The 25,384-nt window shown below is 40.9% G+C and overlaps 1 pseudogene; it reads left to right on the plus strand.

The window, feature by feature from the left end:
- LOC107123065 overlaps positions 1-25,384 on the plus strand; it is a 66,232-nt pseudogene that overhangs the window by 23,350 nt on the left and 17,498 nt on the right.

Raw genomic sequence — 25,384 nt, forward strand, 5'->3', positions numbered from 1 at the left:
GGAGTTCTTCCCGCTCAGGGTTAAGTATTGTACTGATTGGTCGCTGGTACAGGGCGACCAATCACAAGTTAGATCAGGGGAGCCTTCATTCGGCTCAAGCTTAACATAGGAGGTGAATGAGGTGATTCATGTAAGCAACTTCCAATACATTACAACTATGGCTTGCCCAAGGTCATCCAGCAGGTGCAAGTGGAGGAGGGGGGAATCAAACCCAGTTCTCCCAGATTAGAGTCCTTACATGTCTCTTGAGAAACCTGTATAAGGGTCAAGAAGTGACAGTTAGAACCCGACATGGAGTGACAAGGATGTATATTGTCACCCTGCTTATTTAATTTAGTGTGGGTTGCCTTTTCTTTCTCCCTAATTGTAGTCCCCCTATCCCTATTTTTTCTTGGTAGTTTATGTAGTATTAAAAAAAAATTACAAATCCCCTCCGGGGGCTTAAAAAAATAAAAATAAAATAAAGGTAAGACACAAATCACTACATCTTCCCTATTGCAAAACAGAATATACCCACATCTTGCTAAGTGTCTTAAGAATGTATACCCAGGAAAATAATATGAGTAGTTTTTTAAAGGAAGATCTTTTTGTCAGTGACCTTTCAAATTCTCTTCAGTCTTACAGTTTTATGATTATTCCAACATGTTCATGCGTTTTTTAATATGTACTCTTTTCAGAGCAGTTTATGAATTAATACCCAAAAACGTTTCATAAAGACATATTCAAAAATAAAAAAAATAAAAAATGGGATGACTTGTTCAGCAACATTACAATGATGGATGACACTGTTAATTCTCTTTTTTTGCTAGAACATGTCTGCATCTTTCTGAGCGTTGTATTAGTACCTATGGTAGCAGTAGTTTTTGAAAGCCCTTTATATATTACTCTGTTAAAGAAGATCCTTTATGCTTGTGGGAGAAGGTTTTTGTTTTCCTCTTGTGATGTTCTTAGAAAACTGTCTGGCATTAATTAGAGTCATGTGGAAAGGGTGAGAATATTCTGAATTGTAGACTTGTTTCTAATTGCAGGCAGATAGAATTCTTATTGTGCAGAACTTACTTTCTGAACATTTCAGCATGCCCAGGTGAGCCACTTGTAACAAAAGGAGGAGGTACTTCATGTGAAGAGGTTAGGCACAGTTAATTCTGTGTTTCTTGGCTTTGTGTATACTAAAGAGAAAAGAGGGTAATGCAGGCACTGCAAAATCAGAAAATACAGCTGGAAGATGGTTGTTAAAACAGCCCCCCCATTTTCTCTTTGTTCCACTATATTTATGGTCCCCAAAATGTCATTTGCATTGTAGAGAAACTTACCAAGTGATTCAGCTATAAATATATGCAGTCTGAAATAGGGATGGGCATGGACTGGGAAAAGGTGGTTTGGTTCAGGGTCCATGGCAGCCTGCAGACCAAACCCTGAACCCAACTGAAACAGAAGTTTCATTAACGAACCAAACTAGTTTGTTCAGTTTGTGGCCCTGCAAACCCCACTGAAAGGGGCTGCAGTCCCTTTAAATGGTGTTTGTAAAAAACCAGAAAAACAGCTGAGAGGCAGAGAGCAGCTTGCTCCCCACCATTCAGCAGTTCTGGGCTGTCTTCTGCAGTCCCTTTAAACTTTAAAGAAACAGCAGAAAACAGCGCAAAAAACAGTGGTCAGAAGAAAGGGGGGGATCTCCTGGGAAGGGACTTCCTTTCCACCTTTTTGCTGACCACGGCGAGCCCCATCCAGGGAAGATTTCCAGTAGAATGGAAGGGGGGGAGATCTGAAATCTTCCCTCCCTCCTTTCTGCTGGCGGTGACTCCTCATGGCCTGCAGAATGAAAGGGGGAGAGAGCCCAGATATTTCCTCCCTTCCTTTCTACTGGCAGCAGCTTTCCTTTCTGCTGGCTTGCAGGGAGTTGCTGCCAGACAAAGGAAGGCAGGGAAGCCGCCAGCAGAAATGCAGGTTGAGAAGATCTCAGGTTTTCCCTTCATCCTTTCTGCTGGCTTGTAGGGAGTTGCTGCCAGCAGAAAAGAAGGGAGGGAAGATCTCCCAGGAAGGGACTTCACCCCTTTCATTTTAACCCCTGTATTCTGCTCCCCATGGAAAGTCACAGGGAGCACAAAGCAGCGGTGGTTTAAATGGCTCTGGGCCATTTACACCAAATAGCCATGTCGCAGGGAGCTCCCAGCCACCCAGTTGTTTCTCCTAAAGAGGTAAATCCCTGCTTTCTGCTCTTCATGAACCATCACAAGCCACCACAAATTGAGGCCAAAATTCATGGTAGTTTGTCTCGGTTCTTCGGTTCCCCAAACAGGACAAAATTGATGATGAACTTTAGTTTGTCAGCCTGTTCATCCCTATTCTAAATGCAATTAATCTAAATTAGGGGCCAACAACTAGAGCTCATTGGTCTAAACCTGGTCACCTGAAAGACCTCCTGAAAAATAGCCCCCTTACACCTGCTCAAAAAAGGGGTGGGGGGAAAGTGGTGTTTGGAGCAGCAGAATTTGCAAACGTAAACATTAGAGAATGATGGCAATGCCAATACCCTTCACTCCCTTTACAAAGTAGTCTTCCAAGAAATCCAGTTGCTAAATTCTTGGGCAGTGTAAAATGTACAATTACAAGAATACCTAAATTAAGTGAAATCAGTGGAATTAGAAGGGTGTACCATTGCTTTGGATGACACTGTTATATTGATCAAATGTCTGAATACCACCTTGTGTAAAAAGCACTCCAGCAGGTGCCTCATATGGACTCTGAAATGGTACCATCTACAAACTAGGGCTACCAATGTTCAAGAGAGGTCTGGAGATATCCTGGAATTACAACTGATCCAGAGATCAGTTCCCCTGGAGAAAATGGCTCATTTGGAGGATGGACTCTATGGCATTATGGTCCTTCCCCTCCCCAAACCCTAGTCTCTCCAGGCTACACTTCCAAATCTCCAGGAATTTCCTAGAAAGAAGCTGGCAACCATACCTAAGAAGAGTAAAACTGGGTAACCCTAAGGGTGATGCAAAGGTTTTGAGTGGTGAAGAGAAACTTGACTGGGAAGACAAATCACGGTTCACAGTTTTCTAGTACAAATGCTTGTGCTTCTATGGATAACAAGAATAATCTCTTTTACTAGAAGGATTTAGGTGACTTGCAGTCTTCAAATATAGTTTGTTTGATACCTGTCTAATCCTCACTATATATAAATACATATACTTTCCCTAATAACTAGAATATGCTATACAAATATTTTTGCAGAGTGGTCAGTACACTATTGGGGTAATAAAGGTAGCTCTCTCCTTTAAATTTCTGTGCATTTTCACAGAAGCTAGTGAATAGCTAAGGGGCTGCTCAGTTACCCTTTTCACTGTGCATTAATCAGCATCAGAGTAGAATGGTTTCTCAAGCAATTTCAGAAGAATGCTGTGGGCTGAGTAAAATGACAGAAAAATGTGGCAATTGCTAGCACCATCTATTGGTACAAACATAGAAAATTTACATTAATTCTTACAACGTATGCATATATTTCATGTGCAATTTGATGGAATTTATTATTGCTGTTGATTTAATTGAAGTTTTTATGCAAATAAGAAATTGGATAATTTATTAACGCTTCCATTAAATACCTCCCCTCCTAGTCTGTATATTGCTTTTAAATACACTTGCAAATTCCTATACAGCAGTACATGTTCTAAAATTGGTAAAAATGAGATTTATGAAAGCAGGCAAATACTTAAATGTATGTAGAAATTAATCTGTTAATGTGGTTGGTTAATCTGCAAAGGTTGTGTGCAAATGTAGAATTTAGTATGGGGACAACTACATTTAGGATTTATTTTGGAATAGCTCATGACTCATTCAGATGTTTTGTGAACTTACATTAGTGGTGGCTGTTGTGTCACCTCAGATACACATATTGAGGTGGTGAGTGCTGAGCAATCGATCTTGAGAATCAGCTAACTGTTTGGTGCTCTGTTGTTCATGGTGTAGGGTTGCCAGGTCAACTTGGGAAATACCAGGAGATTTGGGGGGCGGTGCCTGGGGAGAGAGGAGTTTGGGGCGGGTGGAGCTCAGTGAGGATGTGATGTCGATTTGTGATGTTTGTCCTGTGATGTCACTTCCAGGTCAAAAGGAAAGTGACATGACAGGAAAATTACAAATTTTAGCTCAGTTCAAAGAAGGAGTCCAAATCACTACTAATGACTGGAGTAGAAACTCTTTTATTTATTGATTGATCATGACCAAGGAAAGCATCTATTCCTAAGAAAGTTTAAGATGCTTACAACTTTGTAGACAAAAGCATAAGCATATATAGGCAAACTGACATCAGGATCTTGCAGAACTTATGACAACTCAATACTGCACCAAATTGTAACCAAGAAAATTTCCCTCTTAGCATACTTAGCATACCTCTTAGCATACTTTTAAGTATGCTACTATCTTATCTATTGTGGGCTACAAGTGCAACATAACTGCTGACTACTATAGTTCAAGAAAACAGGATATGTGTTAGAGGTTAGTTTGCCACAGATGCCGGTGGTGGCTACAAGCATGGATGGCTTCAAGAGGAAGTAGTTCAGCAGTTCAAGACCCGGGTGCCGCAAGATGGGGTGAGCTCCCATCTCTAGTTCCAGCTCCTGCCAACCTAGCAGTTCGAAAAGCAAGAAATTGCAAGTAGATAAATAGGTACCACTTCGGTGGGAAGGTAACAGCGTTCCGTGCGCCTTGGTGTTTAGTCATGCCGGCCACATGACCACGGAAACGTCTTCGGAGAGCGCTGGCTCTTCGGCTTTGAAACGGAGATGAGCACCGCAACCCTAGAGTCGGATTCGACTGGCTTTCGAGCAAGGGAACCTTTACCTTTACCTATGGAGCAGAAGTCCATCAGTGGCTATTAGCCACAAGGTATAGATAGGAACTCTCAGTCTGGGGCAAGTGATGCACTGTCTTCTTGGTGCTTAGGGGGCAACAGTGGGAGGGCTTCTAGTGTCCTGGCCCCACTGGTGGACCTCCTGATGGCACCTGGTATTTTTGGCCACTGTGTGACAGAGTGTTGGACTAGATGGGCCATTGGCCTGATCCAAGATTGGCTTCTCTTATTTTCTTACGTTGTTATGTTCTGCACTGTGGCCTGTCCATCCTGGGTAGCCCTTCATGGCATAGCCTGCAGCCTCATCAAACCATGCAAGCCCCCTCTCCATGTCAAGGCAGCAATCCATGAGAGAGAATTCTGTGGAAACCAACCCCTAAAACTCCCCCTTCCTCTAAACCATGTGCTAATTCAAAAGAACAGAAAAGGCTCACCAGTTTCACTCATTTGTCTCTATGTGGATGTGGGGGGTGTATTGTCTCCTGGCAGGTAGCTTTCTTTATCCCCCTCACTTTCCCCCCATCTTCAATCAGAGAAATTTTCATTAAAAAAAAAGCTTCTCAGGGCTGGACTGACCTCAAACCCAGTAAACACATGTTTTTGTAAGGTTTATTTTGCTGTGAGATAATGAGAAAGGAAAGGTGTAAGAGGGGGGCTGTTTGTTTTTATAATTTGTCTTCAGTCTTCCAGACCGAAACACCTCTTGTCTAAGAAATTCTCACAACTAATTTGTGCAGGAGAACTTTCAGTATACAGCAAAGCAGGGGAGAAACCCAGTAAATCTTAATTTCAGCTGCAGTTCTCAACCCACCAAAATACCACCTTGGAGTTCCTGTAGGAGCCTCTGTTTATTGCTACTGGCAGCCCCAGTGGAGGAGAAAGACTGGAGTATGTGTCCCTCTTTGCTCTCTCCTATGAAGCTTTGCCCAGTGGGCTGTTCTGCCTGGCTCTGAAGAGGCAAGCTACTCCGAGGAGAAATGGGGGAAGGTGACCAGGTAGCCCAGTCAAGGTGCACATTTTGACAGCAAGGGAGTGGCCTTGGTGGTGAGTGGCACTGGAAGCATTGGGTCCACCTGGGCCATGTTTCTTACGCCTAAAGAGATGGAGGGGGGCACAGACCCTACCCTAGCTGGCTAAGTCTGATTCACACAACCAACTGACCAGGCCACTCTGTGGGGAGGAACAACCCACTGTGGAGGGGAGAGTGTGTGGGCAGAGAACTTGCAGATAACCCACCTCTCTCTCCTCCTGCATTACTCCAAGTGGCTAGGACTTCAGTTCCCAAACTTTTTGAGCCTGTGGGCACATTTGGAATTTTGAGAGGGTGTGGAGCCAAGCCTAAAATGGTTGCCATAGGAGGCTGAAATTAATGAATAACTCCCTCCTTATAACTCTTGGGGAGAAGGAAATCTTGAAGGGAAAATAGAACCACCCACTGACTAAGGAAAACCCAGGTGCTTACCAGTTCTCCAGTTAAGGATGCCAGCCCCACGTGTGGGCAGGGAATCCCCAATTTCATGGGCTTCTGCAAGCTGGGGCACCGGCACTCCACACGCCTGAACTCCAAGTAGTGAATTCGCCACTTGGAGTTCAGGTGCTACAACTACTACAGAAAGACTAACATGGCTACCCGTCTTGATCTATGCTAGATTACTGGAATTTAAAGCTGATTGATCAGTTCTAGATCAGCTCTTTGGTTCATCTAACCGAGTGATGTGCATTTAGACTAGAATTACTTTTTTTTAAAAAAGTATTATTTAATATTTGCTTTTTTTGCTTTGTTCAGTCGCACAGTCGAGTCTGACTCTTCACGATCTTTAATATAGCTAATTTTAGTTGAAAAATTAAATACGGTCAATAATGATTGGAAATCTTTGCTATTCTGATGACAGGCTGACTACAGTTCAAGAAAGTGAAAGAGATGAGGGAGAGTAAGCAACAGTGATTCAGTAGATATGTAAAAGACAGGGACCAACTGGCAGAGATACAGATAAGCCTGACCACTGAAGAAGCTGGTGCTGAGAGGCCCCTCTTTCCAAAGTGTTTACACTCATCATATTGCTGGCTCATTGGTTTGGAAGGACTTTAATTTCACTTATGTCTAAGGAGCAGTGGCTCCTGTTTGTTTGCTGTTCTGTCTGTGACATCATGGCAGAGTTTCAGTTGTTTGTTAATGGATATTTTGATTTCTGTCTTACAATTGTTTTAACTTTTCCATGATGAAATGTGTGGTTGGTCTCTTGGTCATTGCTATTCTTACTGCTATTACTGTTCAAACATTTGAATAATCTCAGCTGTTACCTTGTTCAAACATTTGAATAATCTCAGCTGTTACCTTGATCAATGTCTGCTTTAAAAAGTCTGCTTTCTCTTTGAAGCTCTAAGAGCATGGTTTCTGTTTTTCTTTGGAGGAGAAAAGCACTGAAGTCTTAATGCATTTTGTAACAGTTCCATTATTTAAGAATATAAGAATACAGCACAACTCTCATTCCTTCTTTCTTTCTTTCTTTCTTTCTTTCTTTCTTTCTTTCTTTCTTTCTTTCTTTCTTTCTTTCTTTCTTTCTTTCTTTCTTTCTTTCTTTCTTTCTTTCTTCTTCCCCCAACTAAACGTGGTTCAACTGGGAAGTATCACTTTCTCTAAGAGATACCAAGAATTATTTTTTAACAATTAGCACCCACTGTGAAAACATCATACAGCCATTCAGAGTCATCAATAAAACAAAAGTCAGCTGCAGTATTGGGTGGCTGGGAGAAACGCTTTTAACTTCTAAACTAGTGTTGATTTTGATGCAAAAAAAATTTCCCTGTCAAACTTCAATAAAATTATTAGGAAGTCAATGTCTAGTTTTTCATCCTGAGTGTTTAGGAGCCACCAAGGAAATTTAGATTTTCATTAAACCAGAGTACTATGGAATTTGGCTGCATCCCTGACTCAGAACAAATAACAACAAGAAAGAGCCCTATGGCACCTAACAGATAAATATGTGTAGTGTGAGTTGAGACATCACATATTTTTAGGGTACACGAAATCTGTTGTTCTCTGAAATTCCTCCACTTTCTTTCCTCTTTTATTCTACAAAAAGCTACCTTGACTGACCCCCTAGAACATTCACTCTAATAATACCTTTGAGCATTCATAGAGCACTTCATACATAGTCATATAAAATAGGTCGTAATTATTTTGTACATATGGAGCTTGTGCATATGGAGCTCCTATACATGTTTAACTGGATATAAGTCCTTTCATTTTGAATGGGTTTAATTCAAGTAAGTTTGTATAGAACTGTGGCCTGAATTTTCTAAAGCCACTAAGCGAATTTATATTTCAGATTAGAACTGAGTAGGGAATTTTTTATTTGTCTTTCAGTCCTAATGTCTTCACAGCTCATGAGATCTCACAGAAAAAGTAATGTAACAGTCATGGATGTTGCAGGGACTGGATGTTTCTAATGCAGCTTAGTCCGCTATGGGCACTGCAATGTCACTTTGCACAGTCGACTCCTCTTTTCACAGTGCATTGCTATGTGTGGACAGTTACAAGCACTTGATTCTATATCAGATTCAGGGCTTCAGGGTTGGGTGGTGATTATGTTCCTTCTGCATTTTTGACAGTTTTGCAACAATAAGTTGAAAGGAAAACCTCCTGCTCTATGTGTGAATGAGGTATCTCACACTGTCCTTGTGCAACAAATCCAAAGTCTGTTGACAACCTTGACAATTGAACCATATGTTAATTTCTTCTTAAGGTGGGTTTGAGATTATTGCCTTTTGTGATTTTTGAGTCAAATTATTAACCATAGCATGTTTTCATAGGTAATCCTAAACGGCTTAAACAGATTTTTGGAATGGGACTTAATTCTGCTGTGGTGGTACATATTGAAATTTTACCTTTATGTAACGCAGTATGTTTCTTGACACATTGGAGTAGGATATGAGAGACCCAGGTTCAAATCTACACTCTGCCATGGAAGCTTGCTGGGTGACACCTTGGTCAGTCACATGCTATCAGCCTAACCTACTTCACAGAGTTGTCGTGAGGATAAAATGAAAGCAAGGAGAAGGATGAAAGCTTCTTTGGGTCCACATTGAGGAGAAAGATGAAGTATAAATGAAGTAAAATAAAATAAAATTAAAGCTTTTTAGAAAGATTGTTTGGTGATATACAGCACTGAGACAGTACTGCACACTGGGAGACTAACAACATAACAAAAAAAGTCAAATGTCGCAATTGCTTCACAAAATATCATTTTGTTATATTTTGGAAGATTTAGGGGGAGGTTAAGTTCCCCAGGCATGGCTTTTCCATTACTTCCGCTCTTTTCTCGATGGAATTACATTCCTTTTCTTTTTTGAAAAGTTGAAAAAATGAGAGACAAACAGAATAAGTGGCATAAGAGACCAGCTTCCATCAAACAATTTTGTAATGCCTTTCTCAATATCTGCCCACAGGCAATGTGATAGAATGTGCTATATAAAGAGCAGAGTTGATACCTGGCAACATTTTTATGCCTAAGGGATGCAATCCATGTTACAATTTTCACTCATGGGAGAGTTGCTGTGAGCCATTTCAATGAACAGAGTTGTAATATGGGAAATACTTGTGTCTACTTGCAAGTAAGAGTTACTTTATCATATGTTGCTAAAGTCTATCTAAAATGGAATCAATGTCCTAAGAATAATTTTTTAAAAGATTCTAGAAATTTGCCATTATACAGCTCCCATGGTGCTTAGGTTGTCTGGGATGACCTTGTAGTTGGTGGGAGTCCAGGGAAGCAGGAGTGGGGGGAGGGGACAATCAGGGGATTGTGTGACATCACTTCGAGGGAAGAACTTTATCCCTCTTTAGGAATCTAGAGTGGACGAACGCCACTTCTGGGTTTTTCCTGGAAGTGGCATTGTACTGTAGCCCAATGACTTTTTAGAATTATTTTTCTCCCACTGGCCGCTGGAGCAGTGATGGGAAACAGGAGTAGTGGGCCCCCTACCCCAGCAGGAAACTGGGAACCATACCTGGTTCCTACTCTATTCTCTTTTCTCTTTTAAGCACCAGGCAAAAATATTTCTTTTTAGCCAGGTTCTTAATTAGTGATTTGACCTTTTAACTCTTTTTACAGTCAGCTTCTAGCCTGAGAACTGTTTCAAGGGTCTTCAGGCTGTCAAATGTTATCTGCTTTATGTTTTTATGCTGTTTTATTGGCTGTGTTTCTAATGGTTGTAAATTTTAATAGTATATTATTATAATTTTACAAATGGGAACCTGCAATGACTTGTGGGAGGTATCTCATTTTCTCCTCCCCCATTATTTTTGCTTTCCCTTTCCTGAAAGCCCCTATAGCATCTCCCCTTTTCCTGCCTCCTTCCCCCCCTTCCCACCCAACAGCCAGCCTACATTTATCTGCCCCTTTGTCTTCAGGTTTCTGCCCCACACTTAGAAATCTATGGGACAGTTGTGTGGTGCTAGCCTGCAAAGGGGCATGCCCCCCCACCTTTTACAGACAGAACCCATCCTAGAATACTGGGGTTGCCTAGCAACAACCACCAAGAGAATCTGTTGCTTAAAGCTACAGGTGCTCCATTTATCATTTTGGGCTTTTTACCACCACCACCACCACCACCACCCATTGTTGTTGTTTTAGATTGGTAACATGTGTAACAGCCATAACAGACAAGTAGGTTGGGGATTCAGGAACAAGTTGATACTCATTTAGGGTTGCCAGTCTTTGGTTGTCAGGCAGCGGGAAAGGGAGTTGAGGGGATGGGGGAACGACATCATGCCAATGATGCCATGTCACTTCCAGTGAATTCTGTAAAGTTTTATTACAGAGTTCTATCCAAATCCTAGGTTGTGATCATACGCACAGTTAGCCATGCCATAGGCACAAATGTCGAGCAGATTTAAAGGGTGCACTCAGACATGAACATCTGGGAAGTGCCCCGCACCCATCAGCAACCCGTTTTACTCCACCACAGAAGCGGAGTAAAAAGACACCAGGGAAAGTCCAGTAGCAAATGGGTTGCTATGGGCCATGGATGGACTTTCCCCTGTCTGATCGCCCCAGCGCATTCTCATGGCATCAGGATGGTCTGATCAGGCCATCCCAACTTTGTGCCATTCCCCCCTTCTCAGTATGTGCATCATTGCACACTTCATAGGGAGCCTATCAATTCCCCGTTTAAGCGAATTGGAAACAAACAGCAAAAAAGAAAAAAAGACTCACCCGTGGTTGCGTCTGATCACACAGTGGCGGGCTGCCCCCACAGCTTCAAAGGACTGCATGATCATGCAACTGCAGGTCAAATTCCTCCAGCGGGAATAGCCTCGCTCCCCCCCCCGGTTTATCTCACGTGTTTGACCGCACCCCTAGAGTGTCAGGCCAATGTCACACTGGTGACATGATGTCACTTCCAAGTAGTCACCAGAAGTGACATCATGCCATCAGCACATCACCACTCTTAAAAAAACAAAAAACCTCCCCTGCGATTCCTCAGTGGGATGATAGAACCGGGTGGTGTCCCACTAAAATACTGTACTCATCTGAATGAAAAAAATAACATGGAAGTATAAAAAGTTAGCTGTGTTTTCAAAGCAAATGCTGAGTTTTAGTATATTCCATATTTAGTTCCTTAAACATCCTTTCTTTTTTTTCTGCCTTCCTTAGAACTCTAGCCAACACTACCTTGAGGTTAATTCCTAGAATGATGCTACATGTTTAGTAGATGTTGGTGGGGAGACCCGGTCTCCATAGGAAAAATAAAAGGTTTTGCTGCATCGATGGAGCTTGAATCTGTGGCAGCAAAAAAGTTCTGAAGAGGCCAAGCAGAGACTACGCAATTTTGAGCTGGCATTAGAATCATAGTCGTTGTGTGAAATTGTGCAATAAAAAACACATCCTGGTTCCTGTGGGTATCTTTAGACCAGCTGTCATGAACACTTGCCCTCAGGATCAAGAAAAGAAGACTGGATAAAATAAAGCCTCGCATACAACTGTCTACATTCATTACAAAAAAAATTTCATTATGTTTCTTGTGTGTAGAGAATTATTTTCTTTTATTACTCTAAGCTGGCTTTAGACATCAAGGGATCTTGTAGCTGCTGGGGGCTCTCTTTAAAAGCCATTTCACAAAAGCCAAAATGAAAACAACTATAGAACATAATGAGTTTTTGATCCAGGGTCTCCATGAAATTTTATGAGAAAAAGTCTTCATTGTAATCTAAGGAAATTTTTGGGATACCCTTCTTGTTCTGCCTTTTCTCCTGAAAACCAGGACCACCTTATTTCTGCTTTCCTTTCCCTGTATAAATATCCTGTAAATATTTCATGGAGCATCTTCTCTCATTTACTCAAAAACTCCTTATATTCAAAAAAGTGTTCCCCATTACATCTATGTCCTAACTTAACTCTTTAATTGAAATTAATGGGACTTGAAAGTGCTTAACCCTGGCTGGACAATGCTCAGTGCTCAGTCCACAGAAAATTACCTGTGATTAAGCCCCGTTGAAATCAGTGGTAGAAGTTAGTTATGGCTAACTGAAGTCCTATTAATTTCAGCTAAAGTGTAACTGTCTTTCTCTAGATTAGGGCTGAAGTCTTTTATGCCAAAGTCAACTTTAGAACTGTGACTACAGCTGAGGTAAAGAAATATTCTGTTATTTCTTATAGTGAGAACTGCCATGATATAAAAGAATGTTCTGCAATATCATGTGGAAAAATTTAAGCAGTAGAGGCACCTGCTGTCTCCTAAAATGTATGTTAGTCTTGTGGGAGAAGAAGCATCACTTCATCAAGAAGAACCATTCATTTCTCCAATGGATTTTTTTTTAAAAAATGAAATAGTACCATATGGGAAGTTAGCATATTCTAGGCTTCTAAAGTCCATAATTGCCTTGGAGAATAAGGCTGGCATCCAGAGAGCTACTTATCTCTACCCAAAGAGTTCCACATGTCGAGTGAAATTAAAAAGCATAAATATATTTAAAACAGCTAGCTACCGTGCCCCTAAATTTCAAAACCATTTTATCACGTAGAATGGAGGGCTGCTGCTCAGAGAAGACAAGGCAAAGCCCCTCTGGGCAAATGGACTAGGTGAATGGCTCTTTGGATCCTGACCAAAGTATATAGGAACTGATTTCTTTCATTAGGCCAATATTCTATTACAATCTATACATAGTATTTGAAAAATTATGACAGGGAACAGTACTATTAGAATATGCAAATATCCCCCATTAAAAAACAAACAAAAAAAAACCCTTGCATTTTTCATGTGCTTCCAGTTTCTGGCATTGAGGAAGTATTCCCCAATATTTCATCCCCCCCACCCCCAGGAACTGGTCTACTTTTTAACGTTCTTTTATAGTTTGACCTTTACATTCTTGCTGTTTGAGAAACACATCCAAAGCTATGTGGGGAATGGGGAGCTAGTTGCTTGATTCCCTGTCTTTTGGCCCTTATTGGAAGTATAAATATGAACCCCCACAGCTGTTTTTATGGAGTTTACATTGCTTTTCTTCCCCTTTGCAAGGCTTTTATGGTTTCCTAATAGACTTGATTTTTTTTAAAAAACAGATCTTTTCATTCTAACTTCCTTGCAAATATCCATGCCTGACTGACAGTATTATGGCTCAGGAGACAGTTTGAGCTGGAGTCTCTTACTTAAGAATTTTCTTCCCTGTCATCTCAAATGTCATTTCTGAAACATTTATCACAAGGCACTGTCATTGGACAAATAATAGGGTGTGTGATAGTAGCTCCGATACAGATACCCTCCACCAGTTCAGTGACAGGTTCTTCTGTTGGCTACTGGAGATAATAGGAGAGCTCAGATCTGTCAGTAGATACAACCAGAAGGGCACAGGTCACTATCCAAAATAGCACTGCTCATGCTCAGTAGGAGAGGCCTATGCAGCAATGTGGAGTGAGTACCAGTGAATGGTGTTCCTTGGGAACCAATTGAATATGCTGAAAGATCAAGGAAATGATCTATCTGAGAAACTCTCATTGAGTTCCATATACTCCCACACAGTAGCTGAGAGACCATAATCATTCAGCTATTTCCTGGGGAAAGTTATCCTATTCACGCTGTCATGCAGAAAGGCCAATGTGAATCATTCCCCTTTGTAAAGCTGCTTACATATCTTGCTAAAAAGATTCTTTCTTATATACCTGGGGAGGGAGTTAAAACTTATAGAATTAAAATCATATACACTGGTCAATCTTTCAGGACTTGCCCTTGTCCTTTCCCCTCACACAACACCAACTGTGAATGCCACACCATTTGGAACAGTTATTTTCACAGTCTCCCAAAATATTCAAGACAATTTATAGAACAGATATGAAGGCAGGGTTCCATTCCTGGCTGCCAGCACTTAGGATGACCTGATGAATTCAAGTACAAATGAGCAGGGAGGGAATAAGATAAGAAAGGAGAAAAAGAATCAACTAGATAGCATAATTACTTGATTTAAGTGTGCATATGTCGTAATAGCTCAAATACAATGTTACTGTGCTTTGCTGCCAAATTTACACTTGATTTTATCAGGAAGAATGCAGACACATGTACAAAACCCAGAGCACTCCAGCAAATCAGCTTTTAAAAATGTGGGATGGATATGGAGTCATAGGGAGGGGATGGTAACTGCAAAATAATGTCAAGCACTTGAAATCACTTAGCCTTGACAGTAAGGGAGGATTGGAAAACATGCCATTATTTGGACTGTTGAAAGAAAGATAACAGGCCCAATGACTCCTTTCCAGTAAATGAGGAGCCTTCCTTAATAGGAGGAAGACTCCTCACTTAGCAAAAGAGTCACAGGATTTAACCCTTTGGGGAGTAGGTGTTTAGCTTTCCTGAGACAAAGGCAACCACCTCTAATTGAGAAATTCAATCAATTGTGTGGATAAAGAGCTAATCCTGAGGTCAAAGTCTGTCATTACCACACGAGAGTCAGTATAAATGGAGGCAGTGGGATGGATCCAATGAGCAGGTGAGAAAGGGAAGAGGGATTCTGCTGACCACCCAAAAGCCTATGCTGTGGCCAAGGAGCTGAACAGCAGCATCCCAGCAGCACCTTCTGAAATCAATCCTCATGGTAGGACTGGAACCACTGTAGAATAGTTCTCCCCAATCCCAGCTCAGATAAGCAGTCCAGATGGATACCATGATCAGTGGTACTGAAAGCTGCTGAGAAATCCAGAAGAATCAACACAGTTGCACTCCATCTATCTATCTCCCAGCTCAGGTCAACCACCAGGGTGACTAAGGCTATTTTAGTCCCATAACCAGGCCAAAAACAAAACTGGAAAGAATCTAAACAATTTACCTCATCCAGGAAAACTTGGAATTGTCCAGCTACCACCCATTCAATCACCTTGCTCAAGAATGCAGCATTTGAGATGCCCTGGGTAAAAAGTAGGATTTTTAAGAGGCTGTTTCCAGGCTGGGGTGACCACCCCCTCTCTAAAGGAACTGCCTCTCAGACAGAGTCAGCCCCCCCCCCCCCAGCAGACATAAGTAACCTGGAAGGCAAGGGTCATACAAGCAGGTGGCAGACCTCAAACTTCAAGGATCCTGTTCATATTCTCAGACTAAATAAACTGAAAAATATCTTAAACAATTGGGTAAGCTGGCACCTTGGCACCATCTAACCCTGTCACTGCTAATGTACAGTCCAGGTTGGAATAGATGTGAGAGATTTTATCTGCACAGTGCTGATCAAAATAGTCACAGCAGGCTACTAAGCAGTCCACCTCCTCCCAACAGATCCCAACAGGCCTTTAACCATCTGAAACTCCACTGGCTTACACTGTAAAGATGCAATGGTGGTGCAAAAGTGTTGTTTCTTTTCCACAATTAGTGCCATGGAAAATGCTCTAAAATGAGTTTTTGCCCATGTCTTATCGAACTTGTCCTAAGTCTTCCTCCACTATTGCTGTAACTATCTCCCTTGCCTTTTCATTACCTGCACTTGAGAGAAGGTGCCTAGGAGTGATTGTGTCAACTGCCCAGGACATTTCCTTATTCCAGAGGTCAACCAGCACTTGGAAAGGAGTATATTAACAGAAAAATCCCTTTGCCCTATCAGGAAGCCATTCAGATTCATCTGGGTACGTGAGCAGTTTCCCCTCCCCCTTTATTCTTTTGCCTTCCTTTCACAAAATAAATTGTTCAGAATTGGGGTTAAAAGCAGGATGCTTGCAAAAGTAGTGTTATGGGTGGTTGAAGTACTCATCTAAAGGATGGGCCGCTTCTCTGACCAGACCAAGCAGCAAGTCAGCTCAGACTGATGTACTGAGACATAGGTGAGAAAGCTAAGGCTAAGGATTTTCAAGGAACCAGTCCTTGTTCTTACACTGGCAATGGCTTTCCTTCTCTAACCCTCTTTTGTAAAGGTTAGGAGATGTGCAACTTATTCTGCCATGTGCTACAGAGGACTGGCTTTTTGAATGATGACACAGGGAAAAAGTCAATCTGGCAATCCATTACTAAGAGCTTGCAGGATCAACTGAACACTTGTCATGTACCAACGCATAGGAGGCATACACTTGACATCACTAAGGATGCAATGAATATTTGAGACTGTTTTGGGAAATGAAAATCATTCACAGCTGCAGAAAAGTGTCCCAAATATAGCAACAGTTTCTGAACAGTTATCAAGGATGCATTAAAAAAGACAGGAAGTATGCCCAAAAGTATGGTCAATTAAGTTTATTGCACAAATGAAAATGGTTTTGCAATAGTCTGGCATTTTGTGAAACTGCAAGTTTCTACAGAAATAGCAATTTATTTCCAAAAAAAGAAACACTGCACAAACCATCCAGTTCTGTCTGCTTTTCAGTCAAGAAGAATGCACAATTAAACCAGGTCTTTGTGTTGTTAAATGAGGAACAATACACAGTAATGCTGGGATGCAAACAAACATGCAAATTAAGTCATAGTGTGAGAAATCCTGCCATATGAAAAGTTGTATAACCAGTTTTGTAATAAATATCCCCAAAAGCAAAACTGTAATAATCTGTGCCTTGGTTGTAAAGGATAATACCTCATGGGGGGGGGGGGACATTCTAATAAAAACTAGAGTTGTCAGCCTCCAGGTGGGGTCTGGAGATCGCCCGCTTTTACAACTAATCTCCAGCTGACAGAGATCAGCTCCCCTGGAGAAAATGGCTGCCTTGAAGGAAGGACTTTATGACATTGTACCATGCTGAGGCCCATCCCTTCCCCAAACCCCACCCTCTCCTGGATCCACCCCCAAGGTCTCTAGTTTTCCCCCAACCCAGACCCGGCGACCCTAATAAAAACTGTTCTTACCTATATTTTCTATCACCATCCCCCCCCCCCAGAAGAATTTGGAAGATTTCAGTCTTGTAAAAAGGGTTGCGAGGAATAGCCTGCCAGCTGGCAGGAGACTGGGGAGGTGGGGACTTCTGTATTGCGGGGCAGGGGTGTTTGGTGTCCCTGAGCAATGATGTCTCTCCTAGTGCAACCTGGAAGTGACATCATCATGCTATGGTGAAGCTCTAGCATTTGCCTGGAACTCTATGGTCAGGGAACCCTAGAGCATGCAATGTCACTTCCAGTTTTGTGGCAAGCCCCACCACTACCACCAGCATGGAACAGGGAGGGCAACAGTGGGAGGTCTCCAGCTATAGCAAGAGATCTGGCTCCTCTATTTGCTGCCAAAGTGCAGCAGTTTTTGTTGTTGGGTTTTTTGGTATGTGTGTGTGTGCATTTCTCTCATAAGTTGCCTACTCCATTTTCCTTCTCTGTGTTCTATCTCCCCCCCCCCCATTTTTCCAAACCACCTTTGATGCAATATATCTATTGGCTGACTGCCCAGTCTGTTCTTTTACATGGCATTGCTTCTGAAAACCTGAGCTTGCTTTCAACACCTCATCTCCTAACAACAGATCCATTGTGTGAAGGGACTGGTTTGCCTTTGTAGGCGGAGACTTTTGCAGAGTATTCCTGTTAAGAACTGACTCCCCCTTTCCCTTTTTTTTCTTTTAAACACTGTCTGAAATCTCCATTCCCACCTGGCTTCAGAGTAAAATGAGGCAGCAATGGAGAAACCATTCCCACATGGCTTCAGAGTAAAATGAGGCAGCAATGGAGAAAATGTGAAAGTGTTCCCATGCTGTCGCATCTTCAACAGTAGCATCCTAACCATTCTAAATGAGTTAAAGCTGTCCAGCTCTGTAGTGTGATTGTACAAAGGATTAAGTAGCTCTTCCATTTATTCACCTTTGAAAGGAATACCAATTATTTTCATCTTTTTCTTATCACTGGTGCTACAAACTTCAAGGTGAACATACTTGGCAGGCAAAAATACTGCTTTCAACAGCCACGGTCACTCTTGAGTCAAGCCTCAGATGTCCTCCCCAACATCTGTATCAGGAGCCATTATCTCCAGAAGTTAGGCACTTGTGGAAGGAGATCAAAAAGGGTGCATTATGTGGGTGGATCACGATTTCTAGAACATCTTCCCAGGTACATTCATGTTCAACCAGCCTTGAGAACTCTTAAGGAACAAGTAAAAGCCATTTTCTTTGTTCAGGCTTTCAGTGGTTGAGACGCTCACTGTCTTGCTGATTCTTGTTTCTCATTCTCTCATCTTTTTAGTCACAATCTATTTTATTGTTTTGAGATTTGATTATATTTTAGTGTTTTAATAAGATTCCTGTTGTTGTATTTGGAATCTTGAAATGGAAGCTGCCTTGGAAAGTAGAAGATGGAAAGGCACAAAATAATAATAAAAATGCGTAACATGGGTTTGACTAGGCTTAATTTTTTATTTTTGTTTCTTCAAAGCTTCTTGTCAGTCCTTCAATACTTAAAGCCCTTGTATAAGAGTGTGCTTGTGAGCTTTCTTTAAATGCAGACCTTCCCCCCCCCCAGTCATGAATAATTGAGGGAGGAATTGATACTAATTTGCTCGAACTCAGATATAATCACTTTATGAAATATGGAAGGTATTCTGTTATTGTTTCTTATACTTTCCACCCCACCAGTCATTCCTCTCTTTTACAAGGAGTGTACTTTCAATATCCTCTTGGCTATAACAATGCAGTCACTGTCCACAAAGCCTAATATAATTAGACTCATCCTGGTTGTGCCTTTTATGAATCCTTCAGTGTGCTCCATTGCTATGGTAACAATAATTTCACCTTGTCACTTTGCCTGTTTTTGAGGTTGTGTTTATTGAAGCTCAGGCCAGTGGATTCGGAATCTGATTAGCACAGATGTGTCAGAGCTGTGTCTCTGAAAACAGAAATGGAGTTAGTAGATGCTGACACTTGGGTTGACTAGTGTGTTGAGGAAGATGCACTGCTCATTAGGGTGCCTCATACTGACTGACCCACGTATAGTATCAGTGTTCTCCTCTGGTGGGGTTGCCTCTCTGCTGTGTTGGTGGTGAAAACCCATGAAGCCAGGTACAATAATGAGTTTCAGCACATATTCAGAAGTGTCCAAAGGAAATTGATTCCGAAAAGTAAAATATTTGACTGAAGTGACTACTAGAGATTTCCAGGATGTTTTTGAATTTCGGTGTGTGTGTGGGGGGGAAGGTTTTATGAACAGCCATTATCGACCTGTTGAATAACAGCATCTCTCTCTCTCTCTCTCTCTCTCTCTCTCTCTCTCTCTCTCTCTCTGTGTGTGTGTGTGTGTGTGAAGCAAGGGAATAATGCAGCCAAGGTTCAGCACACTTCAATCTCATTGATTTCAGACAGACATCTGTGCATGACCCCATTGAAATCAATAACATTTGGACTTCCAGTTTTGGCAACTCACAGAGTGGGTGTGCTCTATCACAGCACCCCACAAATTTGCCGATGGTGGGGTGTCTGAGTTGATCTTGTACACCCCAGACCCCAGCCAGGGGCGTAAGAGGTGGCTCTCCCAAGGCAGAAGCCAAAGGATTGAGTCTCCTCTTTGCCCCGATAGGCCCCCATGGCACAGAGTCAGCATGGCACCAAGAGGCGCACACCAGACTGAGAGCACAAGGATCCTAAGGAATGATCCTCTCTACATATGCAACGAATGTAAGTACAAATGTGAGTGAAGCTATGATCCAGCAAACAATCGATAAAACACTAGCAGTAAAGCCGTCCCAAAGCCCCAAACAGGCGGAAGGGGGAGGGGAATGCCTGATCTCGAAAAGTCTAAATTTGAAGTGGGAGGCTGAAAGGGCAGCTTGAAGGAAGCAGATTACAACGGAGTGTGCGGCAGACCAGCAAGAAAGCAATAAATCACCAGACTTACGGAGAAAGTTTAAACTTTCCTCTTGTATAAACAATGATGCAACGAGCAGAAAAAATGGCGCTGAAAATGAAACTTAAAACAGGAACGGCCAGCACATCACCGCCAGCTACCAGACCGGAAGCAAACACAGACTTTCCCAAACTGACTGCTGCCCCTTTATGCCATCGACTGGACCAGATGACCAACTTCAGTGACAAGCTGGATATGTTGCAAAAGGAACTCAAATTTTCAGTGCGAAAGAAATAGAGCAAATGTTCCTGAAGCAACAATAGAAAGTGGGAGAGGGATCTGAGAAAATGGAGGTGAATAAAGATGCAGAAGAAGAAGATGAAGAGAAGGATGGGAAAGACTCTGATATCATTTCGATTAGCCTGGCAAAACCCTTTGATTTGAAGCAGAACTAGGGGTTGCTACCCCTAAAGCATTTAAAAACTAATTTGGACTTTGACAGGAGGAGAGGAAAATGTAAAACAGCTTAATTTTGATAGCCTGATGTTTATTCTTAACACATAACTCTAAACCAATGATATTTACACTATAGCTTTTTTTGTCAATGTACAATTTTAAAACTAAGATGTACAACTACAGCCAAATATGTTTCTGATTGCCTTTTAATTTTATATTTTTATAATAATATCTCTCACGCTTTATTATTTTGATAAAGAGATGTATCAACAATTTTAAATTTCTGTAATAATGATTCTTGTTACTCTGGTTTTTAGGTTGTTCCCATCCCTCCCGACCCTGTAGTATTGTAGTTTAGAAAAGCAATTAATTTTTTTTTTAAGAAATCAATGAGATTTAAACATGCTAGACTTGGATCATATCACAGGTTTTTATTTAGCTTCTGTTAAAGATTACCCCAGTCTCATCTGAGAACATATACATTTGTTGATATTTTGGGAAATGTTGGGATATATTAACTGTATACAAAAAGGATTCAGAAGGCAAATGTGGACAGTTAAGGCTATAGTCTTATATCCACTAGGACTTAGTCCTACTGAGACACTTACTTCTGAGAAAACTTGGTTAAGACTGAGCATCATGCGGCTAGCATTTTGAAATAGTCTCAACATGATCAGAGTTAATTCACAAAACCACTGGAGGCATTAAGAATCTTCTTTTTTTCCAGCCTGGGTTACAGATTATTTAGAGTGACCAGGACATATGAACTATCCTCCAAAAGACTGAGTGACTTCATAGTCAGCTCTGATTAAGCCTGTGGTAGAGTCCTCAAATAACTTGATCTCCCTATTACAAGAGAAAACATTCACTTGACTGTAGATGAGCAGTACATCCTATTTTGCGTTTTCTTACTGCTGTGTTGTATTCAGAAGGAAAACCTTTCAAAGCAAAGGCAAGCAATAAGAAAAGCAGAAGATGGAGATAACCTTGCAGATAGAATATAGTTGTGAAATTACCAGAGCCAACTATTAATTGTTTTCCTTCAGCAAAATGTATCATGTTGGTGGTATATCTTAGAAGTACAAAACTGAAAGACAGATAACTCTGAAAGCCTGAAGGGATGCTGGTCAGCAATGCGAGCATATGTGAAGCCAGTTATTATGATGATGATTATTTACAAAATGTATATCCCTTCTTTTCTTTTTTTAAAAAAATCTTATATATACTTTATTTTATCTTCTTAACCACCTTTACACAACCTCTATAGAGGGTCTCATCCCAATAACTTCTACAACACCAATTTCATTACTAGATCTCTAAATTGTTCTCATTCAACTAAATAACCAAACATTGTAATCAGATCTATATGGCAAAATATTTTGAGTTTTAAGATATCCAGTTATGGGCGACCATAAATATTCAAATTCCTTAACCTTTCCCATCTTATGTTCTCCAATAAAAAATGAGTGATTTGGTTCATTAAATATAATTTCCATATTTTTTCAAACCAATTTGATATCTGCGGTGCCACAGGATTTTTCCAGTTCACTGCTATAGTAAGTCTTGCTGCTGCTATTAATTGTGAAATAATTAACTGTTTGGTTTTTATAACCTTAACACCTGTCCAAAGATCAAACAATAACAAATCTGAACTCCAAGGAATTTTACATTGGAACCATTGTGACTTTTTTACCTTTACAAGGGCTGCCAAGGTGGCTAACAATTTAAAACAAACAAACCCCAATATACATAATTAAAACATTTTAAAATAAAAAACAGTTAAAATACATACCAAACAAAAAAATATTGATTAGGAAGGAAGGAATCCGTGGTATGATCCAAGTCTAGCATTTTTAAATCTAATTAATTTCAGTGGGGTCACGCATTCAGGGAATGCTAACAAAAACTTTTGCCCCACTAGTGGAATTCAGAAAAAAAAAGGGAAAAAAAATCCCCCCTGGGGAAAGAGAAGTTCCAGAACTTTGATATATGATTGTCAAGGCCCTCTTCTGGGTTACCACCTGCCTGATCTCAGAAAACAACTGTAATGGCCAGGCAGGTTCATAAGGGATTATGATGTTAGATATTAAAGAGCATAGGGGACAAAATGGAACCTTGTAGAGCCTCATAGTCCAATGGCCCAGGGCAGGGCCTTTGAGGGGAATTTTATGAGGTGGTACAAAAAAATAATAATTCAGGGCCCCTTTCCTGCTCCATCAGCCATCATTTTTAATCCACAATGGTTTTAAGCATAAGGTCAAAAAAGTTTTAAAATAGGCTTTATAAAGATGAGCTTTCCTTGCCTTTTTTGTGAAACAGTTATAATGACAGCAGCAAAATTAATTGTTCTGGCAATGTTTAATTCCTGGCCAAAGTCACAAGTTGTTCTTGAGACATTGTAACCTTAAAAAAGTCTTAATCAGCTTGAGTTTACTAAATGATCTCTCTGAAGAACCTACTGTTGTCAGAACTGTTAAAATAATTTGTAAGCTCACCCAAACATTTGGAAACTGGTCACCAAGTCTGTATTCTGTTAATATGTTCAATGGATCCAATGGTTTTAACTGTGCATTTCCAAAATCATGTACTGAAAGTAAATGCTGCATTTCTGTCCAAAAATCCTCATCATTAAGGTCATCAGGATATCTAAGTAAGACTTAGACTTCTATGTAAACCGCCCAGAGACCCTTCGGGGTCAGGGTGGTATATAAGCCGAATGTATAAATATAAATAAATATAAATATTGTTTTGATAAAAATAAAGCTTTTCCTTTCAAATCACTTTCAGACATGGTAAGGTATTTCCACAAGAAATCGAACTTTTCAGCCAACTGCTTCATGGCATTGAATCTTACAGTTAATCCTGCTATAACACTGGCTATGAAAACATGAAGCACAGATTTTCTGAAGTAGGCTTCTTCTGTTGAATCATCTGTGTCATTCATTTCCAGTAAGTTAGCATCAGGTCTGTTATCACACAGTCTTGGCCTCTTGTGCGTAACTCCACCACATCCACGAGAGAATTTTATTTCTGTCTTAAGGGTCAATACAACAATTTTGGCTTCATTCTACATGCATTTACAGTTGTTTTGAAGTTTTATAAGACCTGTGAGGAGTGTTTCAATGTTTTCTGCTTTGACATCAAATGTGGTATTTCTGGCTTGGATTACCCTATTGCAGTTGTCTATGCAAGCTAATATTTTGTACCAGACCGCTGACATTAACACAGAGAAAAAAGATGTCACATAGAATAAAACTCCCTGGACTTCATTTCTTGGTTTGGATGCCAAATTTAGTTCTAGGAGGTCTTACAGTGCTGATTTAATTCCAGACAGCTGAGCTGCAAAAGGTTTTACACTTTCAGACATACCATGAAGAGAACAGCTTATGCAGTTTTCAAGTATTTCCCAGTGCTTGGGACTGGAACTAAACAAGTGGTAGATAGTTTGAATTGTTTCAAAAAAGGTTATTGCTTCAGATATGCATACAGTAGCATGATTTCCACATAAGTTAAGTGTGTGACAACCACAAGGTGAAAAAAACGCTGTTGGGAACAGTTCTTGTATTTTTGCTTGTGCACCTTTGTATCTTCCAACCATATTTGGTCCATTGTCATATGCTTGAGCTCTAAAATCACTGAGAGGAATAGCATGTTCTTTCTAAGTATCAGTTATCAATTGAGCAATTTCTTCCACTCTTTTGTTGCTACCATCTGCAAACTTTAGAAATATTTCTTGAATTTCATACTCTGCTTCTTTTAAAATTACAAATCTCAAAAGAAATGTTGTTTGTTCTGTATGTGAGAAATCTGGTGTGACATCTACTATTATTGTGAAGTACTTTGGAGCCTACCTCTCAAGCAAAATATTTTGTTTCACAAGATTTGAGCATTCTGCAATAAATTCATTTTGTGAGTCAGGAGACAGCTAATGAACTTCAAGTTGCTCACCCCTCTTCTGTGACCCTTGTGCACTTAGCACATGCTCCTGAAGGATGAGGTCCCACCCAGAGAGTAGTTCTATGAGTCCTAGCTTGGTGCAGTGTTTAGGAGCATGGTCTCTAATATGGGAGAACTGGGTTGATTCCCCACTCCTCCACATGCAGCTGCTTCTGTGACCTTGGTTCAGTTGCAAGTTCTTTCAAAGCTGTTTTCTCATGAGCTGTTCTCAAAAGAGCTCTCTCAGTCCCACCTAGCTCACAGGGTGTCTGTTGAGGGGAAGGGAAAGGAGCTTGTAAGCTGCTCTGAGACTCCTTCAGGTAGTGAAGGATGGGGTACAAATCCAGTCTCCATCTCCTTCGTCTCCTTCGTCTCCTCCTCCTCCTCCTCTTCTTCTTCGTTTCCATTGTTAAATCACCAATGCAATGGGATGAAACATTAAAAGCCAGACCACGTTCTCCCATGAAGAGTACAACATCAATGATAGTGTTAACTCCTGTCCCAGACAGCAGGTGCCTTTCTAGTTCTCACCAAGCTAGGTAACATTCTTTGTGGCTATTGCTTTTTTCATGTTCTGGAATCCCGTTGCATAGTTTCCACCACTTCCCACTAGTCATCCAGCCTTCAGCTGATGCCAGTGCAGACTTAGATGCAGAGCTGCTAGTTTTGTGCCAAAATAATCAACATAGATTAAGGGGGCTGAAAGAGGCTGTGGCTGCACTGCTCTTGAAAAAAACAACCTTGGATCCTATGGATCCCTCCAATTACCACCCATTCTTGAATCTTTCATTTCTGGGAAGGGATACTGAAAAAGCATTAGCAGAATAGCCCCAGAAATTTCTGGATGACACATCAGGATTGGTCTCATTTCAGTTTGTGAGAGCCAGTTTGGTGTAGTGGTTAAGTATGCGGACTCTACTCTGGGAGAACCGG

Source organism: Gekko japonicus, unplaced genomic scaffold (assembly GCF_001447785.1).
Source record: "Gekko japonicus isolate JY-2015 unplaced genomic scaffold, Gekko_japonicus_V1.1 scaffold107, whole genome shotgun sequence".
Classification (NCBI taxonomy): domain Eukaryota; kingdom Metazoa; phylum Chordata; class Lepidosauria; order Squamata; family Gekkonidae; genus Gekko; species Gekko japonicus.